Source organism: Pseudophryne corroboree, chromosome 1 (assembly GCF_028390025.1).
Source record: "Pseudophryne corroboree isolate aPseCor3 chromosome 1, aPseCor3.hap2, whole genome shotgun sequence".
Lineage (NCBI taxonomy): Eukaryota > Metazoa > Chordata > Amphibia > Anura > Myobatrachidae > Pseudophryne > Pseudophryne corroboree.
Window position 1 is genome coordinate 240,026,567 of NC_086444.1, and position 24,232 is coordinate 240,050,798.

The following is a 24,232-nucleotide window of genomic DNA, read 5'->3' on the forward strand; positions in this document are numbered from 1 at the left end:
TATGGACCCGGCAGTGGACAGGTGATGCTGATTCTAAAAGGCACATGGAGGTTTTGCCTTATAAGGGTGAGGAATTGTTTGGGGATGGTCTCTCGGACCTCGTATCCACAGCAACAGCTGGGAAATCGAAATTTTTACCTCAGGCTCCCTCACAACCTAAGAAAGCACCGTACTATCAGGTACAGTCCTTTCGGCTTCAGAAAGGCAAGCGGATCAAAGGTGCTTCCTTTCTGCCCAGAGGCAGGGGGAGAGGGAAAAAGCTGCACCAGACAGCCAGTTCCCAGGGACAAAAATCCTCCCCTGCTTCTACTAAGTCCACCGCATGACGCTGGGGCTCCACAGACGGAGCCAGGTGCGGTGGGGGCGCGTCTCCGGAAACTTCAGCGACCAGTGGGTTCGCTCACAGGTGGATCTCTGGGTTCTACAAGTGGTATCTCAGGGATACAAGCTGGAATTCGAGGCGTCTCCCCCTCGCCGTTACCTCAAATCAGCCTTGCCAGCTACTCCCCAGGACTGGGAGGTAGTACTGGCGGCAATTCACAAGCTGTACCTCCAGCAGGTGAAAAGAAAAGTTCCCCTCCTTCAACAGGGACGGGGTTACTATTCCACAATGTTTGTGGTACCGAAACCAGACGCTTCGGTGAGACCCATTCTAAATTTGAAATCCTTGAACACTTATATAAAGAAGTTCAAGTTCAAAATGGAATCGCTCAGGGCAGTTATTGCAAGCCTGGAAGAGGGGGATTACATGGTATCACTGGACATCATGGATGCTTACCTACATGTCCCCATTTACCCACCTCACCAGGAGTACCTCAAGGTTGTGGTACAGAACTGACATTACCAATTCCAGATGTTGCCGTTTGGTCTGTCCACGGCACCGAGGGTGTATTCCAAGGTAATGGCCAAAATGATGATACTCCTTCGAAAGAAGGGAGTTATAATTATCCCGTACTTGGACGATCTCCTTATAAAGTCGAGGTCCAAGGAGCAGTCGTTGATCGGAGTAACACTATCTCAGGAAGTGCTACAACAGCACGGCTGGATTCTGAATATCCCAAAGTCGCAGCTGGTTCCTACGACGCGTCTGCTGATATTGGGCATGTTTCTGGACACAGAACAGAAGAAGGTGTTTCTCCCGGAGGAGAAGGCCAAGGAGTTGTCATCTCTGGTCAGAGACCTCCTGAAACCAAAACAGGTGTCGGTGCATCATTGCACGCGAGTCCTGGAAAAGATGGTAGCTTCTTACGAAGCAATTCCTTTCGGCAGGTTCCATGCAAGGAACTTTCAGTGGGACCTGTTAGACAAGTGAGGATCGCATCTTCAGATGCATCGGCTGATCACCCTGTCCCCGAGGGCCAGGGTGTCTCTGCTGTGGTGGCTGCAGAGTGCTCATCTTCTCGAGGGCCGCAGATTCGGCATTCAGGGCTGGGTCCTGGTGACCACGGATGCAAGCCACCGAGGTTGGGGAGCAGTCACAATGCAAGCCTCCGAGGACAATGGTCGAGTCAGGAGACTTCCCTACACATAAATATTCTGGACCTAAGGGCCATTTACAATGCTCTAAGGCAAGCAGAACCCCTGCTTCAAAACCAGCCGGTGCTGATTCAGTCAGACAACATCACGGCTGTCGCCCATGTAAACCGACAAGGCGGCACAAGAAGCAGGATGGCGTTGGCAGAAGCCACAAGGATTCTCCGATGGGCGGAGTATCACGTGCTAACACTGTCAGCAGTGTTCATTCCGGGTGTGGAAAACTAGGAAGCAGACTTCCTCAGCAGGCACGACCTCCACCCGGGAGAGTGGGGACTTCATCCAGAAGTCTTCACGCAGATTGTGAACCGTTGGGAACGGCCACAGGTGGACATGATGGCGTCCCGCCTCAACAAAAAGCTAAAAAAGTTTTGCGCCAGGTCATGAGACCATCAGGCGATAGCTGTGGACGCACTAGTGACACCGTGGGTGTACCAGTCGGTTTATGTGTTCCCTCCTCTTCCTCTCATACCCAAGGTACTGAGGATAGTAAGTAAGAGAGGAGTAAGAACTATACTCGTAGTTCCGGATTGGCCAAGAAGAACTTGGTACCCAGAACTACAAGAAATGATCTCAGAGGACCCATGGCCTCTGTCTCTCAGACAGGACCTGTTACTGCAGGGGCCCGGTCTGTTCCAAGACTTACCGCGGCTGCGTTTGAAGGCTTGGCGGATGAACGCCAAATCCTAATGGAAAAGGGCGTTCCAGATGAAGTGATCCCTACGCTGTTAAAGGCTTGGAAAGACGCTGCCTGAAGTTCAGACGTTGTTAAGGGAGTGCTGCATATTCAGCCCCCTTTTGTGCCTCCAGGGGCACCTTCCGATCTCAACGTAGTGTTGGATTTCCTAAAATCACATTGTTTTGAGCCACTTCAGAACGTGGAGTTGAAGTATCTCACGTGGAAATTGGTCATATATATATTTGGCCTTGGCTTCGGCTAGGCGTGTGTCAGAATTGGCGGCTTTGTCATGTGAAAGCCCTTATCTGATCTCCCATAGGGACAGGGCAGAATTGAGGATTCGTCCCCAATTTCTCCCTAAGGTGGTATCAGCGTTTCATTTGAACCAACCTATTGTGGTGCCTGCGGCTACTCGGGACTTGGAGGCCTCCAAGTTGCTGGATGTAGTCCGGGCCCTGAAAATCTATGTTTCCAGGACGGCTAGAGTCAGAAATTCTGACTCGCTGTTACCCTGCATGCACCCAACAAGCTGGGTGCTCCTGCTTCTAAGCAGACTATTGCTCGCTGGATCTGTAGCACGATTCAACTTGCACATTCTGCGGCTGGACTGCCGCATCCTAAATCAGTAAAAGCCCATTCCACGAGGAAGGGGGCTCTTCTTGGGCGGCTGCCCAAGGGGTCTCGGCATTACAACTTTGCCGAGCTGCTACCTGGTCGGGGTCACACACGTTTGCAAAATTCTACAAGTTTGATACCCTGGCTGAGGAGGACCTTGAGTTTGCTCATGCGGTGCTGCAGAGTCATCCGCACTCTCCCGCCCGTTTGGGAGCTTTGGTATAATCCTCATGGTCCTTACGGAGTACCCAGCATCCACTAGGACGTCAGAGAAAATAAGAATTTACTCACCGGTAATTCTATTTCTCGTAGTCCGTAGTGGATGCTGGGAGCCCGTCCCAAGTGTGGACTCTCTGCAATACGTGTATATAGTTATTGCTTAACTAAAGGGTTTTGTTATGAGCCATCTGTTAATGAGGCTCATTTGTTGTTCATACTGTTAACTGGGTATAGTTATCACAAGTTGTACGGTGTGATTGGTGTGGCTGGTATGAGTCTTACCCTGGATTCCAAATCCTTTCCTTGTAGTGTCAGCTCTTCCGGGCACAGTTTCCCTAACTGAGGTCTGGAGGAGGGGCATAGAGGGAGGAGCCAGTGCACACCAGATAGTACCTAATCTTTCTTTTAGAATGCCCAGTCTCCTGCGGAGCCCGTCTATTCCCCATGGTCCTTACGGAGTACCCAGCATCCACTACGGACTACGAGAAGTAGAATTACCGGTGAGTAAATTCTTATTTTTTCTTACTATTCTCAGTACCTTGTGTATGAGAGGAAGAGGAGGAAACACATATACCAACTGGAACACCCACGGAGTTACCAGTGCGTCCACAGCTATCGCCTGAGGGTCCCTTGACCTGGCGCAATATTTTTTTAGCTTTTTGTTTAGGCGGGACGCCATCATGTCCACCTGTGGCCGTTCCCACCGATTTGCAATCTGCTCGAAGACTTCTTGATGAAGTCCCCACTCTCCCGGGTGGAGGTCATGCCTGCTGAGGAAGTCTGCTTCCCAGTTGTCCACTCCCGGAATGAACACTGCTGACAGTGCTTGTACATGATTCTCCGCCCAACGAAGAATCCTTGTGGCTTCCGCCATCGCCACCCTGCTTCTTGTGCCGCCCTGTCGGTTTACAAGGGCGACTGCCGTGATGTTGTCTGACTGAATCAGCACTGGTTGGTCTCGAAGCAGGGGCTCCGCTTGACTCAGGGCGTTGTATATGGCCCTTAATTCCAGTATGTTTATGTGCAGACGAGTCTCCTGACTTGACCACAGCCCCTGGAAATTTCTTCCCTCAGTGACTGCCCCCCATCCGCGAAGGCTTGCATCCGTGGTCACCAGGACCCAGTCCTGTATGCCGAACCTGCGCCCCTCGAGAAGATGAGCACTCTGCAGCCACCACAGAAGAGACACCCTGGCCCTCGGGGACAGGGCGATCAGCCGATGCATCTGAAGATGCGATCTGGACCACTTGTCCAACAGATCCCACTGAAAGATCCTGGCATGGAACCTGCCGAAAGGAATGGCTTCGTATGACGCTACCATCTTTCCCAGGACTTGCTTACAGTGATGCACCGGCACCTGCTTTGGTTTCAGGAGATCCCTGACCATGGTCACTAACTCCTGAGCCTTCTCCTCCGGGAGAAATACCTTCTTCTGTTCTGTGTCCAGAATCATGCCCAGGAAGGGCAGACGCGTCGTAGGAATCAGCTGCGACTTTGGAATATTCAGAATCCAGCCGTGCCGTAGCAACACTTCCTGAGAGTGCGCTACGCTGACCAACAACTGCTCTCTGGACCTCGCCTTTATGAGGAGATCGTCCAAGTACGGGATGACTGTAACTCCTTGCTTCCGGAGGAGTACCATCATCTCCGCCATTACCTTGGTAAAGACTCTCGGTGCCGTGGATAGACCAAACGGCAACGTCTGGAATTGGTAATGACAGTCCTGTACCACAAACCTGAGGTACTCCTGGTGAGGCGGATAAACGGGGACATGCAAGTACGCATCCTTGATGTCCAGAGATACCATAAAATCCCCCTCTTCCAGGCTGGCAATGACCGTTTTGAGCGATTCCATTTTGAACTTGAACTTTTTCATGTAAATTGTTCAAGGATTTTAAATTTAGAATGGGTCTTACCGAACCGTCCGGTTTCGGTACCACAAACAGTGTGGAATAGTAACCCCTTCCCTGCTGAAGGGGGGCTACCATTATTATCACTTGCTGGAGGTACAGCTTGTGAATAGCCGTCAGGACTATCTCCCTCCCCGTGGGAGAAGCTGGCAAGGCGGATTTTAGGTAACGGTGAGGGGGCGTCACTTCGAATTCCAGCTTGTATCCCTGAGATACAATTTGTATAGCCCAAGGATCCACTTGTGAGCGAACCCACTGGTTGCAGAAAATTCGGAGACGCACCCCCACCGCTCCTGGCTCCGCCTGTGGAGCCCCAGCGTCATGCGGTGGACTTAGTGGAAGCAGGGGAGGACTTTTGTTCCTGAGAACTGGCTGCATGGTGCAGCTTCTTTCCTCTACCCCTGCCTCTGGCAAGAAAGGATGCACCTCTGACTGTCTTGCTTTTTTGAGAACGAAAGGACTGCATTTGGTAATACGGTGCTTTCTTAGGCTGTGAGGAAACCTGTGGCAAGAGAGTCGACTTTCCAGCTGTCGCTGTGGATACGAGGTCCGAGAGACCGTCCCCAAACAATTCCTCACCCTTATAAGGCAAAACCTCCATGTGTTTTTTAGAGTCGGCATCCCCTGTCCATTGCCGAGTCCATAAGACCCTCCTGGCAGAAATGGACATTGCATTTATTCGAGAGCCCAGCAGGCAAATGTCCCTCTGGGCATCCCGCATATATAAGACGACATCTTTAATATGGCTAAGTGTTAGCAATACGGTATCCCTGTCCAGGGTATCCAACCCCTCTGACAGAGTATCTGTCCATGCTGCAACAGCACTGCACATCCAAGCTGAAGCAATAGCCGGTCTCAGTAGAGTACCAGAGTGTGTATACACAGACTTCAAGATACCTTTCTGCTTCCTATCCGCAGGTTCCTTTAGGGCGGCCGTATCCTGAGACGGCAGGGCCACTCTTTTAGATAAGCGCGTCAGGGCCTTGTCAACCCTAGGGGAGGATTCCCAGCGTAACCTATCCGTTGGCAGGAAAGGGTACGCCATTAGTATTCTCTTGGGAATCACCACTTTCTTATCAGGGGAAGACCACGCTTCTTCACATAACTCATTTAATTCATGTGACGGGGGAAAAGTCACTGGCTGCTTTTTCTCCCCAAACATATTTACCCTCTTGTCAGGGACAGGGTCAGCCTCTGAAATGTGTAATACATTTTTCATTGCAATAATAATGTATCGGATGGCCTTAGTCATTTTGGGCTGTAATAGTGCCTCATCCTCGTCGACGCTGGAGTCGGACTCCGTGTCGACATCTGTGTCACCCAACTGAGATAGTGGGCGTTTTTGAGACGCTGACGGCCTCTGAGGCGCCTGGGCAGGCCCGGGTTGAGAGCCCGGCTGTCCCCTGGCAGCAACATAATCAAATCTCTTATGTAATGAGTTTACATTGTCATTTAAGCATACTTACCTACTTTTCTTCTCTCCTCTCCGGGAGATACTCGGAGAGGAGAAGCAGGTGGGCGGCGACGGGGGCGGGGCCGGGTCAATGACGTCATCAGGCCCCACCCACTGCACAAGCAAATACCGTGATTGGGCGGTATTTGCATATGGGCGGAGCTTCAATGACGCGATTAGCATATAATCGCATCATTAAGCCCCGCCCCCTCCACAGGGTCTTTGATTCAGCACTGTTTAGCTCCCCATTCTGCCCACTTTCCTAGTAAGTGGGCAGAATGCGGGAGGGGTGCCCACTCTTCCGGGGCTGCGGGGGACTACCCGAGAAACCGGGTGTCTCCCGCAGAATCTGGGAGAGTAGTGAAGTCTGCATTTAAGACCTTCCACATATCCATCCAATCAGGTGTCGGCACCGACGGGGGCGACACCACATTTATCTGCACTTGCTCCGCCTCCACGTAACCCTCCTCATCAAACATGTCGACATAGCCGTACCGACACACAGCACACACACAGGGAATGCTCTGACTGAGGACAGGACCCCACAAGGTCTTTGGGGAGACAGAGAAAGAGTATGCCAGCACACACCACAGCGCTATATACACAGGGATACACACTACCAGAAGTGAATTTTTCCCAATAGCTGCTGTATCAATACACCTTTTGCCTAAATTTATGTGCCCCCCCTCTCTTTTTACCCTCTTAGTGCCAGGAGACTGCAGGGGAGAGCCTGGGGAGCATCCTTCCAGCGGAGCTGTGAAGAGAAATGGCGCTGGTGTGCTGAGGAAGAAGGCCCCGCCCCCTCAGCGGCGGGCTTCTGTCCCGCTGTTTCTGACTAAAAAATGGCGGGGGTTTTACACATATACAGCCACAGACTGTATTATGTGTCTTTTTTATGCCAAAGGTATTCTTATTGCCATCCAGGGCGCCCCCTCCCCAGCGCCCTGCACCCTACAGTGACCGGAGTGTGTGGTGTGCAGTGGGAGCAATGGCGCACAGCTGCGGTGCTGTGCGCTACCTTAATGAAGACAGGAGTCTTCAGCCGCTGATTTCATCACCAACTTCTGATCTTCTGGCTCTGCGAGGGGGACGGCGGCGCGGCTCCGGGAACGGACGACCGAGGACCTTTGCCTGTGTTCGAACCCTCTGGAGCTAATGGTGTCCAGTAGCCTAAGAAGCGCAACCTAGCTGTGAACAGGTACCTTTGCTTCTCTCCCCTCGGTCCCATGTAGCAGTGAGTCTGTTGCCAGCAGATCTCACTGAAAATAAAAAACCTAACATTACTTTCTTTACTAGCAGGCTCAGGAGAGCCCACTAGGTGCATCCAGCTCTGGCCGGGCACAGATTCTAACTGAGGTCTGGAGGAGGGGCATAGAGGGAGGAGCCAGTGCACACCAGATAGTACCTAATCTTTCTTTTAGAGTGCCCAGTCTCCTGCGGAGCCCGTCTATTCCCCATGGTCCTTACGGAGTCCCCAGCATCCAATAGGACGTTAGAGAAAACCTGTCCCACCTCATTAGTGGAAAAAGTTAGAACAAACAATATCAACTCAAACAATAAGGAAGTACATCTATAGAACTCAAAAGGGTTGGGTGTAAAAAAGAGGATGAAACGATAGGCTAAATCCCCAAACATGAATCCATAAACGTTTCTGTACCACCAATCTTTAAAGAAAAGAGTGATTATTAAAACCTGGCTGCATATACTGTACAACCTCAGGATAACAGCGCTCTCAAATACGTTGCAATATACGAGTACAAATCTGTAAAGATTTTAAAAACTATTATTATTTATGATCCGTACTAGAGAGAAACCCAGAAATATCTTTAAAAAGACAAAAAAAGCAGATACTATCAATATTTTTCATTAATCTTCTTGGAACTGTATATAAAATATTAAATGGGTTTATCCAATGTTTTGCTGCATTTTTTTTTTATGTATATCCATTACAAAAGTAACGAGACAATCTGGACACAAAATTTAGTGTCATGCAATTTGTTCACTGAAGAGGAATGCTAGGAATTTAGTCTTACTGTCCAACATACATAGATCGAAAGCTTATTGCTGATACGTGGCTATAGGGTTTTGCATATATCAATAGGCTTACCAAACTATCCATTTAAACGGGGACACTCATGGATTACACAGGTTCTGTGGCTTGAGTAAAACCAGGTGAAATTCAGGCTTGCAGTCAGCCAGCCACAGAACCTGTGTAATTCATCAGTGTCTCCATTTAAAGGGATAGTATGGTAAGCCTATATAACCTTACATATGAGTAACTTTTTTGTGACTATGCATCTTCAGAAAATTAGGTATTCACATCTTATATCTATACTGAAATTTGTATGCTCTGTTTATTTGTATTTCTGCAGGCTTCAGAGGCTGCAGATCCGTAATAGGGACATTAAGTGCCACATGTGTGGGTTGAAAAAGATATTAAATTCACTGCCTGCCCCTCGATTGCTACGAGCGAATCAATAGACATACCAAGTAAAGGCCCCCTATACGTTACAGATATATTGGGGCAATATCCTGATCCCCCGACCCAGCCATTTTGTTTAAATCCCGATTCCCGGATACCAACTGAAAACAGTCCGGGATTGGCAAATGGGGCATTTTTAGCAGGTTTCATTTCCTCAACAGATCTCCAGTCATCACTAACAGCCGATCAGTGGATCCAGTCAGCGGATCGTGGAAACAGACCACCTGATGTATCGGGGCATTCACTTTTGTACATATTGGGCCTTCTTCAGGTTTGTTCGCAAACCAAAAAAAGCACACTAATGGGCAGAACCATGTTGCACTACAGGTGGGGCCAGTGTAACATGTGCAGAGAGAGTTAAATTTGAGTGGGGTGTGTTCAAACTCAAACCCAAATTACAGTGTAAAAATAAAGCAGCCAGTATTTACCATGCACAGAAACAATATAACCCACCCAAATCTAACTCTCTCTGCACGTTACATCTGCCCCAGCTGCAGTGCAACATGGTTTTGCCCTTTAGTGTGATTTTTGGTTTGCTAACAAACCTGAATAACCTGCATAGTTGGGACATAGTTTTACATTTTTTCTTCTCACATCCAGAGTAATAAGCATTCCCCAACACACTTCAAAGCAGAGTAATACCCCTTTTCACCCAAAATCCTGGGTCTAATCCGGAACAGACCCTGTTCCCACTGCAGCTCCAACCTAGGTTATTCCCAGGTCAGCCCTGTTTACATTGCACACAAATACAATCTGTCTTCTGCCGGCGCTTGGAGATTACTTCATCTCCAAGTCGGCTCTCCCAAGACTCCCAACATTTTTCATACCTCCCAACTATCCCAATTCCAGTGGGACAGTCCCACTATTCGGACACTGTCCCGCCTGCGGGCCACAGTGTCCCGTGGGTGCAGGGTAGAAGGTTGGGAGAGCCTGTGATCACCGCTGCTCTGCTCTGCAAATCAGCCAGTGATCACTGACTAGATGCGCACGTTAGGTAACAGTGCAGGAAGGTGAGCCAGGGGCTGCTCCGGGAGCACTGGACACGCCCCCAAAATGTGAAAATGAGGGTCATGCGGCGAGGCCCCGCAGCTACTGCCGAAGCCCCAACTACCTTTTGGCCATGGGCGCACCTCCGGTGCATCAGGTCCCGATTCACAATGTTCAGAAGTTGGTAGATATGCATTTTAGATGTGCAGGCCGGGACCCCAGGGTGTGGCCGCAGTCTTGTTATGCTACACCCCCTCATTAATGCCAGGTTAGGTGTTTGACAGCATGTGATACCCCCGATTTTCATGTCAAGTTGGGGGAGAGCCCAGCTCTCTGGCAGCTGCTGGGCTGCCCCTAGCCTCCTCTGTGCATTGAATGGACACTGCGCGCTGCATCCATTCACCTTTACCGGTACCCCACCACTGCACAGTTTGCATAGCAGGGCAAACAGTGTGTCTCACAACATCCTGCGTCAGTGGAAAAAGGGTATACAAATTCTGGTGCCCTGTAATAGGATGATCTAATTAGGGGAGGGTAAATGTGTGCACATGTGCCACTTACTGTAGCCCCGTACTTACACATTTTTGTTGACAGCCCTGTAGGGCTATGACCAAAAATCCACCTCCAGGGTTAGATATGGACAAGATAAGCCATTGCTGGAATTTCTACGCCATGGCAACAGCATTTTGCCTCGCTCACCTCTAATTGAATTGTTGTTTAAGTGGACATATTCTCCTCTCCTCTGGGAGCAAATGGTCAATTGTCATTTGCTCTCATCCATTACCAGATTTTCATTCCAACCAGCCAGATTGGACAATACATTTTTAGGTGTATGGCCAGCCATAGGTATAGGCGTTGTATGTACCACAGCTAACAAAGGTTTGTTGTGTGTAGAAATATATATATATATATATATATATACACACACATAGAAAACCACAGCACTCACCACCCCAGAAGCAGGGTACAGCAATGCACTTACCACTCATAGGGTGGGGTGCAAGTAGTCCATGACCACATCACTCTAATACATACAAACAGAAAACCCAACACTCACCAAAGTAAGCTCACTTATCCTCAACACTTCAATAAATAAATGATGGGGGGTTTAGTTAGTGAATTGGCCAATGCACAGAAGCCTGCAAACCGATTGCCAAGGTACCCCACCTTCACGCAGGTCCTACCTATATAACTGCTAGATAGCGGCCAGGGGTGACTAGTTGGGTATTTAATGCCAGGGAGCGGTATAAAAGTGTCCCCCGGCTGTGGCATTATCTGTCCAGCTAGTGGAGCCCGGTGTTGGTACAAAAAATACAGGGGACCCCTACTCTTTTTGTCCCCCGTATTTTTTGCACCAGGACCAGGCGCAGAGCCCGGTGCTGGTTGTTAAAATACGGGGGATCCCCTGTCATTCCCCCCCCCCCCGTATTTTTGCAACCAGGACCGGCTCAAAGAGCCCGAGGCTGGTTATGCTTAGGAGGGGGGACCCCACGCAATTTTTTTCCGGGGTTTTTACCGTTTTTGTACCGTCTGAAAAGTCGATTTAAAATCCGTCAATTGGTCAGTTTTTCGACAGCGCGACTGTCGAATCCGTTTTTTATTGAATATGTCGAATTCCGGCACCCGCCGGCCGGAATTCGACGGTCGAATTGTGTCGAATTTAAAAACGGGCGAAAAAGTGCCGCAATTCGCACGGAATTGCATATACCCCTATGTGAAGTATTCGTCTACATCACTTAAGCTCTGAGTGCCGCGTTCTTGCTTTTCTATATACGGTAACTACGAGGGCACCTGCTGCAGTTGTTACCGAGTATTGAGAGTGCCACACCTACAATATGCTATATACACAGTGAAACATTGTGGCCATTGTAACTTCAAAGGTTATATTTAACCATATAATTATAGCTGTATAATGGATTCTTGCCATTCTTACCTGGGTAATTTAAAAATGGAGGAGAGAAGATCAACCAGGTAGTGGCCGATACCTAGGGTTACCACCTCATCCCTTTAATTCTGGACACATATTAATAACACAGGTTCTGTAGCTGATTAAAACCAGGTGAAATGGAGTCTTGAAGTCAGCCAGCCACAGAACCTGTGTAATTAATATGTGTCCAGAATTAAAGGGATGAGGTGGTAACCCTACCGTTACCCCTTGTGTACATCACAAGGGAACAGAGTCAATGGTATAATATCCATAAGATTCATCACATTTTGTACACATAAGGGTCACCCCAAGCTAACCCTAAATCCACAGATCATCATCCTATGGACATAAATGCTTGAGTGGAGGCACTTATCATAGTATACTCTTATTAATATTCATAGCTGTAATACAGGTTACACAGGGAAAACAGCACATCTGTGGAAATCACATAGCAATGTATGTATGGATGTATGTATGTATGTATGTATGTATGGGAAACTGTGATTTATAGGCATATTTCCCAAACAGATGCAAATGTTTGAAAATTAACCTGTAAAACATTAAGAACAATTTTATTACTTTTTCTACCAACTGATCATTAGTTGAAAAAAAATCCCTGAATGTGTCACGACCCCCATTTATTTCCCCCTACAACGGATTATAAGGATCACACCGTAATTATGTCTCAGGAGCTCCTACAGCAGCTGATCATGAATGGTGATGATGTCACAGACACAGGATTCTGAGGGGTTGGCTTGAAATGCTCACTTCTCAATACGAGTTGCAGGATGGCGGTAGGTTTTATTTCAGCTCTCTCATGTCTTTTATTTTCAGACTCTTATCTTGTCCTAAACTATTATCTGTTATCTACAAAGTCTTTTTAACACAACCCCACTATTCAGCAAAGGGTTAAAGGGGAAGATAACGCAATTATCCTCTCCGTTCAAACCCATCTGGCTGAACGGAGAGGATATCACATAGTATAGATCACTCCATTCCTCTCTACTGTGGTTTACAGTTTTATGATATTCAGCAAGCATAAAAATGTTAATCTTCCTGAAAAATCTCTACTTTATATAACGCCATTTCAGAACGTCATTATATATAAAAAGAATATCTGTAATTTTAACGAAAAAAATGCCAGTACCGGGGGAAATATTCCCATCAGTCCCTGCAGCATTACAGGTTGTGTATTCCTTATCCAAAATTAAAAATCCACATTTTTGGGTCCCCTTCTGAGATAATGATCTACCGTATATATTATGGGTCTGGGACTCCAGGTCGACAACAAAAAGGTCGACACACCTTAGGTCGCCGCCAATTGGTCGACACACCTTAGGTCGACATGGACAAAAGGTCGACAGGAACAAGGTCGACATGGAAAAAGGTCGACATGAGTTTTTATGTTTTTTTGGTGTCGTTTTCTTCGTAGAGTGACCGGGAACCCCAATTAGTGCACCGCTGCGCTCGCCATGCTTTGGGCATGGTGCCTTCGCTCCGCTCGGCACAGATTACCGTTCCAATCGTAGTCCACATAGATCATTAAGTATGAAAAAGTTCCAAAAAAGAAAAAAATTGTGAAAAACTCATGTCGACCTTGTTCCTGTCGACCTTTTGTCCATGTCGACCTAAGGTGTGTCGACCAATTGGCGGCGACCTAAGGTGTGTCGACCTTTTTGTTGTCGACCTGGAGTCCGGATACCATATATCTATATATGTGTCATTATCTCAGTAGAGGAACCAAAAATGTGTGATTTTGAATTTTCCTGTATTACACTCTGCCCTCTTCACTCATCTTCTTTGTACTGCGGTATGTTCAGCTCTGTCTTACTGCTGTGTTATATTGTTAATTCATGTAATCAGGACAAAGTTATGTCACAAATTCGAGGCTATTTTTATTTAAATACAAATTTTATTAGTATATATCTACATAGGTTTATGTTACACACACACACACACACACACATATATATATATATATATATATATAGGAATTATTTCTTTAGGGGGCTCTTCCTTTTGTGACTCCAGAGAATAAATCACCCAGGGGATTTATTCTCTGAAGTCACAAAAGAAAGATGTCTACTAAACACTTGTTGAAAAACTGAATTGTACAATACAGGTTGAGTATCCCTTATCCAAAATGCTTGGGACCAGAGGTATTTTGGATATCGGATTTTTCCGTATTTTGGAATAATTGCATACCATAATGAGATATCATGGTGATGGGACCTAAGTCTAAGCACAGAATGCATTTATGTTACATATACACCTTATACACAGCCTGAAGGTAATTTTAGCCAATATTTTTTGTGACTTTGTGCATTGAACAAAGTGTATCTACATTCACACAATTCATTTATGTTTCATATACACCTTATACACACAGCCTGAAGGTCATTTAATACAATATTTTTAATAACTTTGTGTATTAAACAAAGTTTGTGTACATTGAGCCATCAAAAAACAGAGGTTTCACTATCTCACTCTCACTCAAAAAAGTCCGTATTTCGGAATATTCCGTATTTCGGAATATGTGAATATGGGATACTCAACCTGTAATTGTCTTGGTATAAGGTTCCACTATTTTTATGAAGTATTTTAAGAAAGCATTTTAATAAATATATGTGTATTGCGAGAGCATCACATGTGGTTGTACTCACTAAATAGCTTGTTAAAAGGGATAAAATTGTTTGTACTACAAATCCAAATCCAAAGGGTACTGATCCCCAGAATTTTATTATTAATAGGCGCCCCCTAAAGAAATAATTCCAATATCTATCCAAGAGGTCCATTCAGGTAGAGGACCAATCTGTGGGGTTGCTGCTGTCTATTTAAAAATTTATAGGATTATTAAAGATTACCTAAAGATCATCTGGCTATAGAAACTTTCACTATATAATTCCATCATTAAAGTTTGGAAGTGCAGTATATGCTGGCAGATGGTCCGGCACTCAGAATAATAATTAAAAATGCTGCGGTGCCTTCCTAAATATGCATAGATAATTTTCCCTACTTACTCACAGGTGAGTAGAGGAAAAAAACGGAGGCGGCACTCCACAGGCTTGGTAAAACGAAGAAAACTTGTATTACATTTGCAGAGAGAGTTAGATTTGAGTGGGTTATATTGTTTCTGTGCAGGGTAAATACTGGCTGCTTTATTTTTACACTGCAGTTTAGATTTCAGTTTGAACACACCCCACCCAAATCTAACTCTTTCTACACATGTTATATCTGCCCCCCTGCACTGCACATGGTTTTGTTCATTAGCTAACAAATTTGCTGCTGCGATCAGGTCTGAATTAGGCCTAAAGAATCCATTAACAACTCACCATTTATGTGTGCCTCCTCACCATTCAGGCGCTCTGTTTCTGGCAGGTCCCGTCAGTATGCGCTCTCCCAATGACGTCACCAAAAGTGTAACCATCACCATGGTCACAGACTATTAGAGAATAGTAAAATAAAGTTTATTGAAACAAGCACTTTAGGACTGCCTTAGAGCTACGAGTGCTGTGTATAATAGCAATGCATGATGTATATCAAATACTTTGAAGATATAAGAGACATTAAAAACTATTATTTCACTGTTAATTAATAAACATCTTCAGTCAAAGCTAATGCTAGTATGTAAATGTCGCAACCCGAAAATAACAGGCTAGGCTGAGAATTAAATATCCAATTGTCACAACTGAGGGCTGGTGACCGTGACTGGGAGCCTCAGTTGTAGGGGCTGACGGGTACTTGAATTTAGGAGGAGCTATGTGGCTCCTGGACATGCGTAAAGACAGCAGCAATAAATGCCCGAGGGCGTGACCACGACAATTGGAAATGCCTTAAGTGCCTTTATTAAATAAAAAGTCAAATAACGTGCAAAAGAATAATAGAAAGTCATAAGTGATAATTAGGTGCACAATTGGTAAAGACCAGTAACCTGAAATATGGAGGAAAGTTCTGTAAACAATAAATGAAGCTGGGGTTCGCTGGAAGATGAGAAATGAAGCTGGGGTTCATAGGTAAATGAGGAATGAAGCTGGAGTGCGCTGGTAATTGAGAAACGAATGATGGTTACTGAAAAGCCAGAGTTCAAACACAGGAATCAGAGTAGACTTGTAAAGGGTTAATCTCTGGAGAGTTGGGTTACACTGCAGAGTGTAATCACCAGGGAGTCAGGCTGAACTGCAGAATGGAATTGCACGAGAAAGTCTGTACTGAAGCTTGCCAGCTGGAATCACTGATGACAATGAAAGCACTGACCATTTCCTGGTTCAGGCTCAATCCCTTTATACCCTTATGTATGCAGGGATTGGATGAGCAATTAGGCAGACTTCAGCGGAGCTATGGATTGGAGGACAGGATCTTGTGACTAGAACTAAGATGGCTGCGCCCATGAACACACACAGAAGGGGAATAAACTACTATAGGAAAGGTGTAACAATGGCGATGAAGGCCGCAGTAGCAGAATCACATGCGCCCAGCGGGGCGCGGCGGTGAGAGATACAGGAGCGGCAGCAGAGGTCCATGGAGGACGTGCATCCAGAAGGGAAAATGGTGTCTCAGTACCCGGATCGTGACAGTACCCCCCCCCCCCTTTAGGAGTGGCCCCAGGACACTTCTTAAGTTTACCTGGCTATCTGGAATGGAACTTCTGGATGAAGACTTGTGCCAACTTAGAAGTGGGAGATCCGTGACAGAATCCATCGAGGGATGAGCCCACGGACGATTAGGAACAGACAAGGAAACCTTTTGCCTGTTGGGTGACTGGCGGGGTACTTTGTGCTGGGCATATTTTGGGCAGGAGGCCACAAATTCAGCAATGTCCTTTTTTAGGGTCGGCCACCAGTTTGATCTGGAAATGAATTTTAAGGTCTTGCATATACCCGCGTGTCCGGCAAAGCGCGAGGAATGTGCCCAATGCAAGAGCTTCCTTCTGAAAGCCGGCTTCACTAAACTTTTCCCTGGCGGGGGCATAGAGTCCATCCTCACTGCGGAGAACGCCACTGGATCAACAATATAATGCTTGTCAGTAGACTCAGACACATTTTCTTGCTCCCTGAAGTGGGAAAGGGCATCAGCCTTGTGATTCGGTGACCCTGGACAAAACTGTAGTTTGAAGTCTTGGCACGGAGGAGACGGGACATCAGAAGACTTGTAGGAGGATATGCAAACTGGAAGCTCTTTTTGGAGACAAGTCTCTGAGCAGGAAGGACCCCATGCCAGGATACGGGTCGACTTCCAATCAACTTGAGGATTATGCAGACGTAACCATGGGAGGCCTAGGACCACAGTATGGGTGGCCCTGGGGATAACCTGGAAAGAAATTAACTCTGTATGCTGGTCCCCTACCTTCAGACGGATAGGTAGGGTCTTGGAGGTAATCACTGCATCAGGAATCCTACTGCCGTCCACGGCAGTTAGAGATATAGGAGATGACAGTCTCTCAGTGGGTAGAGACCACTGCTTAACGAACCTCTCTGTAATAAAGTTTCCGTCTGCTCCAGAATCCAATAAGGCAGTGAGATTCTTTGTACGCTGAGCCACCTGCAGAGAAACTGAGAGATTGCAGTTACTTGAAAATGGAGAGAAATTCGTCACTACTAGCTGGTCTTCCCCTTGGTGGGCTAGGACTTGGGGTTGTCCCGAACGTTTGGGACAGGACTTAATAACGTGAGAAGATTCGGCACAATACAAACAGAGACGCTCAGCAAGACGTCTACTACTCTCTGCCGGATATAAACGAGAGCGACCTATCTGCATAGGTTCCTCCCTAGACGGGGATGGCTGACGAAGAATGGAAACAGTAGGAATCTTGGGAAATGTGGATCTTCCTCGTTCAACTGCCCTTTCACGGAACCGTAAATCGACCTTAGTGCAGAGGGAAATGAGCTTGTTTAATGTTAAGGGCAAGTCTCTAGCAGCGAGCTCATCTTTGATACGCTCGGATAGCCCTCCCCAGAAGGCTGCATAAAGAGCGTTATCATTCCAGGAGACTTCAGATGCCAAGGTCTGGAATTGCACCAAATACTGACCGACAGTTCGCTTCCTCTGACGCAGCCGAAGGATCTCTGAAGAAGCTGACGTCACTCGACCTGGTTCATCAAAGATTCGCCTGAAAGTTGCCATGAAGTCAGAGTAGGATGACAGCAACGGGTCCGATCTTTCCCATAGGGGTGATGCCCAGTCGAGAGCAGGACCACTGAGTAGAGAAATGAGGTATGCCACCTTAATGCGGTCTGTAGGGAAACTGCTGGGTTGCAATTCAAAGTGGATCTCGCACTGGTTTAGGAAACCCCTGCAGGCTTTAGGGGATCCGTCATATTTAGCAGGAGACGGCAAGTGAAGGTAGGGAGCAGGAATGGGTATGGTGGGTGGGGACACCACCGGAGGCGCTGGAGTCGGCACACTGGACGCCCCTAATCCACGGAGGGCCGCTTGAATTTCATCCAACCAGGAGGAGAGGTCCTGGAGACAGCGAACAACATGGCCTTGAGCAGCCTCCTGAAGTTCAAGGCGGATTGTCAGTTCTTGTATCAGCCTAATCGCTTGGGCCTGGTCTCTGGCTGGATCCATTAGGTCAGTGCTTACTGTCACAACTGAGGGCTGGTGACCGTGACTGGGAGCCTCAGTTGTAGGGGGTGATGGGTACTTGAATTTAGGAGGAGCTATGTGGCTCCTGGACATGCGTAAAGACAGCAGCAATGAATGCCCGAGGGCGTGACCACGACAACTGGAAAAGCCTTAAGTGCTTTTATTAAATAAAAAGTCAAATAACGTGCAAAAGAATAATAGAAAGTCACAAGTGGTAATTAGGTGCACAATTGGTAAAGACCAGTAACCTGGAATATGGAGGAAAGTTCTGTAAACAATAAATGAAGCTGGGGTTCGCTGGAAGATGAGAAATTAAGCTGGGGTTCGTAGGTAAATGAGGAATGAAGCTGGAGTGCGCTGGTAATTGAGAAACGAATGATGGTTACTGAAAAGCCAGAGTTCAAACACAGGAATCAGAGTAGACTTGTAAAGGGTTAATCTCTGGAGAGTCGGGTTACACTGCAGAGTGTAATCACCAGGGAGTCAGGCTGAACTGCAGAATGGAATTGCTGGAGAAAGTCTGTAGTGAAGCTTGCCGGCTGGAATCACTGATGACAATGAAAGCACTGACCATTTCCTGGTTCAGGCTCAATCCCTTTATACCCTTAGGTATGCAGGGATTGGATGAGCAATTAGGCAGACTTCAGCGGAGCTATGGATTGGAGGACAGGATCATGTGACTAGAACTAAGATGGCTGCGCCCATGAACATACACAGAAGGGGAATAAACTACTATAGGAAAGGTGTAACAATGGCGATGAAGGCCGCAGTAGCAGAATCACGTGCGCCCAGCGGCACGCGGCGGTCATAGAGACAGGAGCGGCAGCAGAGGTCCATGGAGGACGTGCATCCAGAAGGGAAAATGGTGTCTCAGTACCCGGATCGTGACACCAATGAGGGAAACTAAACAGGGAACCCTACTGTTATTATAAAAAAAATGGTAAATCTACTGTTTCATTCAATGTATTTTGTTATTTGCAGTTTCTTATATAGTGCAGCATATTCCATTGCACTTTACAATTGGATTACAATTGGTTTAATCCCTTAGGTGTTAAAGAAACCATTTGGAAAAACCATCTTGCCTTTCTCTGTAATAATAATCTACCCCGGTCTCCTCCTTTTGCCATAGTAGTGGACGTCAGTGAATAGACCATAGTGGCCAAGTGTCTCACCATGGGCTGATCGCTTTTCCCTGAAAGGATGGCTGCAATGATCACTGATCTGTGCAGTGCCATCCTTTCTTTACACTTTTGTTCAGTTTTACCAACATATATAGATTTATTTATTTAAAGATATATTTTATTTGCATATATCGACATAGGTTTATGATATACATATATTTAAATAAATATCTATATATCTATCTAAATGAGGCAACATTATATACATATACAGATATATATATATATATATATATATATATACATACATATACAGAATATAAGAAAGACTGCAGCACTCAAAACACTGTAAATGCGGTGAATCTGTATAAAAAGAGTACATGTGTAGCATGAAAAAACTCATACAGAGAAATGCTTACCTTAAGTAGGTTAGAACCACATATCTGGCAATGCGCCGATGACGTTGTCAAGCCACTTCCCCTTTGCCATTGTGATGTGTACACTACCTGGACCTCTGTTTCCCTGACAGATAGCTGTTGGGAACAGGAATGTTACAATAACAGTATGCAGCATACGGCTACAATGTTGCCACATTATTACTGAAATCAGTGAGACACTATACAAACGTCAATATCAACATAATCAGTTCATCTAGTTCCCTCCGGTTGTGCAAACACTAGATGGTCGCAAGAGTGATCTATTGTGACAGAAGTGATCAATTCTTTTGCTGTGAAACATGGTTTAACTTTTATATCTTAATAATCATAATTATAGGCATACTGTTTAGCCAAAATATACATATAATATGTCCTTAAACACATATAACTGTTTGGCCTGGTGTTCCAAGGGGGGCTTTACATAAACACACTCCAGCTGAACCTCTCATTAAGTCCATGTGGTTGGATCATATTTAATGCATATATCTAAAGCCTGGTGAAGAGGGCGGCACTTGCAGGACTGTGGTAATATAATAATTAGGAACCAGAGTCCTATTTGTAGTTAGTCTGAGGAAGTGCATAAGGAACAAACAGTAGGATTCTGGACCAGAAAACAAAGCCATCGAAAACATCTTGTTACCGCACCCGATGTTCCTTTCAAGTTTTATGCCCAATACCTGTGATAAAAATAGTAATAAAAAGTTGTTTTGTGCCGACATTGCCAGATAATGATCGTGACATTATGGAACGTCTTCCTGAGTAGTGCCCTTAGGCCTATACTCTCTCATCTCTCTGTGAAGACCTTTCCCTCCCATTATTCTTCAATAAAATAGCAAAACTGAAAGTTTATTAATCATGTGGCTGATCTATTACAGACTGTATCCCAGGTAGGGAAATACATTTTCCCTTCGATTACAGTAACCCAAAAATCACACCTATATCTATCTATCTATCTATCTATCTATCTATCTAGATAGCATTAATATAAAGTTATCGCTTGTGTTGTATCAAAATGGGTGTTGTACACAATGCTGTAGCCAGGTACTGATGTACTCTCCACCCCCCACGTATATGAGACATCATGAGGTCTGAACCAGGGAGCTGAGCAGTCTAAGAACTCATCAGGTGACTCTCCAGGCTGCAGGGTGCCAAATGTAGGTACAGTGATGGTCCCACATCCTTTGTCTTGAACCCTGGGCAGTGACACTGCTCACACACCTTAGTTATTGTTCTGCTTTTGCATAGGTGTTCATGCACACTGACATAGACATCAACTAACTGTGCGTAACACACGGGAGTGTTCTTTTTACTACAATAAACAGCGCTGATCCATCTCTTCCAAAGGGAGATGTTTAGTTATAGTTAATAAAAAAAATTTTAAACTTTCTTTCCGTCTGTAGGAGTCTAAGGAGTTCAAGCAAGTTCTGCGATTGCAGGATGCGTAAGTGATGTTTTCTTCTCAAATGTATAATAATGTACTGTCAGATGGCATAGCAGTATCAGTCTCTCCTTAGCCGGGGCTTGCAGTGCTGCAATTGTAACTCCCAATTAGCCATAACAACCCTTAGGGCACCCATACTGTATATGCGATATGTAATATGTGTTGTTAGTTTCTGTGTTCCATAATATTCTGTATTTTCTGCTTGTAGGGTATTCTATAGAAGAATTGATAGACCTGGTGATGTAAGTTATTTAATAATATATATACATATACACACACTAAACACACATGAATGATGAAATGTATCATACATATTTAAAAGTTTATATTGTCTACTTATCCTTTTTTTTTCTTCCTTCTACAGCAAGGCTTTGATACACCAGGTATGTCCCAAGATGTTATGTGGCTGTTGCACTGTTATGCCAGCCAGAGTACTAAATAAGTTTTATTATATGCAAAAAAAAAATTTTTAAATCTAAAAATACTAATTTTATTTTTCAGCGATGTTGCCACTGGAGGAGGAAGGGTAATTATGTTATATTATTTATTTTAAAGTTTGGACAATTTAGGTCTGGTAGAACCACATTAATATGAGAACAGATCTAAACATGATTTGTATGATAAAATATTGTTAGATGACCTTGTATAAACTGTGATCAGGTTACTTAAATAAAATTTGCAGGCTCTGTAAACAACTTAATATTCTTGCAATGTCGTACTGGTGCATGAAGGACCCTCATGGGGAATGCAATGGTAGGGGTCAACTGAAGGGAAGTGTAGCCAGCTGATTGAAGAGGTGTGACAGAGTATCACAATGCCTTCCCTTATAATACAGAGAGCAACGCAGTGACTGTCATAATACAGAGAGCAATTCAATGACCACCATATACTATGGAGAGCAATGCAGTGACTGTAATAATACAGACAACACAGTGACCACCAAATACAGACAAAACAAAAACTCCCTCACATAAATCTTAATTTACCAATTTATTTCTCTCTGAAGTCCTGTGGTCTAGGGGCATCCACTTTGGTTCACATAGTCATCCCCGGTTTAAAAAAGGAGAAAGAATAAAAAGCATAATTATACAGCAAGTTTATTCCCACATGCTGAGGTCAGACCATGGTCTAGATATACATATGTGTCCTCATACACCTTTCCCTTTTTGCTTCATTTGGCACAAAATGTTTAGCATGGCTAAGACGCTCCACCACGAGTAGCGATTGCATGGATTCACAATTTTTTTTGCTACAAAGAATTTGTATAAAGTAAAGGATTAAAGTAGCATAGCTGAAGACAAATCACAAGGAGTGGCTACGTTGCAGATTCCACTGCATGGCTAATTTGGCCATATGGCTTAAATGGGGAAAGGTGTATGTGGGTACATCTGTACCATAAGGCTTTAGCCAGCTATCGATTCTCTGCAGATTTGGTCCTGAAATTTAAAACAAACACAACTGGCTTTAAAGGTGCACACATACTGGGCGTTTTTGCCCAGCGTGTATGCACAGCGATGATCGCTGACATCGCTGGGCTGAAAATCGCTCAGTGCATACACACTGAGCGCTTTTCCCTGCTGCCCAGCGATGTCAGCGGGGGTGAGCGGCTTTCCATAGCGGGACACTATGGAAAGCCGTCCACCCCGCTGTTCATCTGCTGATGATACCAGCAGATGATCCGCGGCCACCAGCGATGAAGCGGGAGCGTGCATCACCGCTCATCGCCAGGGCATACACACTGGGCGGTTTTGAGCGGAAAGCAGCTCAAAACACCAAAAGTGAGCGGCTTTCAGCTCAAAATCTCCCAGTGTGTTTGGGCCTTAAATGTAATACTGATGCTGTTTTAAATTTCAGGGTCAGTCAGTCAGGCAGTGTTGTCTCACTTTTTGCTTTACATTACAATACTGCTCTGTTGTGCTTTGTGCATCTGATATAGTTTTAACTTTTTTATTATTATTATTCCATTTCTAACAGCGCTAAGATGACACCTGGGTAAGTACCTATGTTCTTGTTTTATTTTGCTAACAGATAAGTCACATAGGATCATATATTTTAATAATTTAATCAGCTCCTTATTCCAAAAATGTACATTACAGAGTAACAGAAAGAAATTATGCATACTGTTATACAGCAGGTATTGTATGATTTAGATTCTCACACATTTTCTTTTCTTCTATGTGTAATAGCCCACCCCGAATGGCCTGGGATTATTGGTATGTATATCAGTGTAAAATATTGTAATATGGAATATAGAAAAAGCTTATCTGTAGTAATTCTGTTATATACCTATATAGTAGGTATAGAAAGATATACATTCTCACACATTTTCTTTTCCTCTATGTGTAATAGCCCACCCCGAATGGCATGGGATTACAGGTATGTATATCACTGTAACATATTGCATTATGGAATATAAAAAAAGCTTATCTGTAGTAATTCTGTTATACATCTATACATCTATATAGCAGGTATAGTAAGATACAGATTCTCACACATTTTCTTTTCCTCCATGTGTAATAGGCCACGCAGAATAGCATGGGATGACAGGTATGTATATCACTGTAACAGGTTGTATTATGGACTATAAGAAAAAGCTTATCTGTAGTAATTCTGTTATACATCTATAAAGCAGGTATAGTAAGATAAAGATTCTCACACATTTTCTTTTCCTCTGTGTAGCACATCTGATGACACCATATATGGCATGTAAGTATATCACTGTAACACGTATTACTGGATATAGAAATAACGTATCTCTGTGTATATGTCGTGCTTGACCATCAGATATAGTTTTAACTTTTTTTTATTATTATTCTTTTTCTAACAGCCCTGATCCGACCTAT

General features: G+C 45.2%; 2 long non-coding RNA genes across 6 annotated transcripts in view; one reads left to right on the forward strand and one right to left on the reverse strand.

The window, feature by feature from the left end:
* LOC135062874 (uncharacterized) overlaps nt 1-24,232 on the reverse strand; it is a 114,819-nt gene that overhangs the window by 48,380 nt on the left and 42,207 nt on the right. For all 5 annotated transcript variants that reach the window (XR_010249219.1, XR_010249243.1, XR_010249231.1 and 2 more), the window contains 3 exons: nt 22,376-22,417; nt 19,931-20,044; nt 15,138-15,247 (listed from right to left, as the gene is read on the reverse strand). This is a non-coding gene — a long non-coding RNA (uncharacterized LOC135062874). The remainder of the gene's footprint in view (nt 1-15,137; nt 15,248-19,930; nt 20,045-22,375; nt 22,418-24,232) is intronic.
* Nucleotides 21,348-21,916, forward strand: LOC135055047 (uncharacterized). The gene is made up of 4 exons (XR_010243634.1): nt 21,348-21,389; nt 21,598-21,631; nt 21,754-21,772; nt 21,891-21,916. It is a non-coding gene; the product is annotated as an uncharacterized LOC135055047 (long non-coding RNA).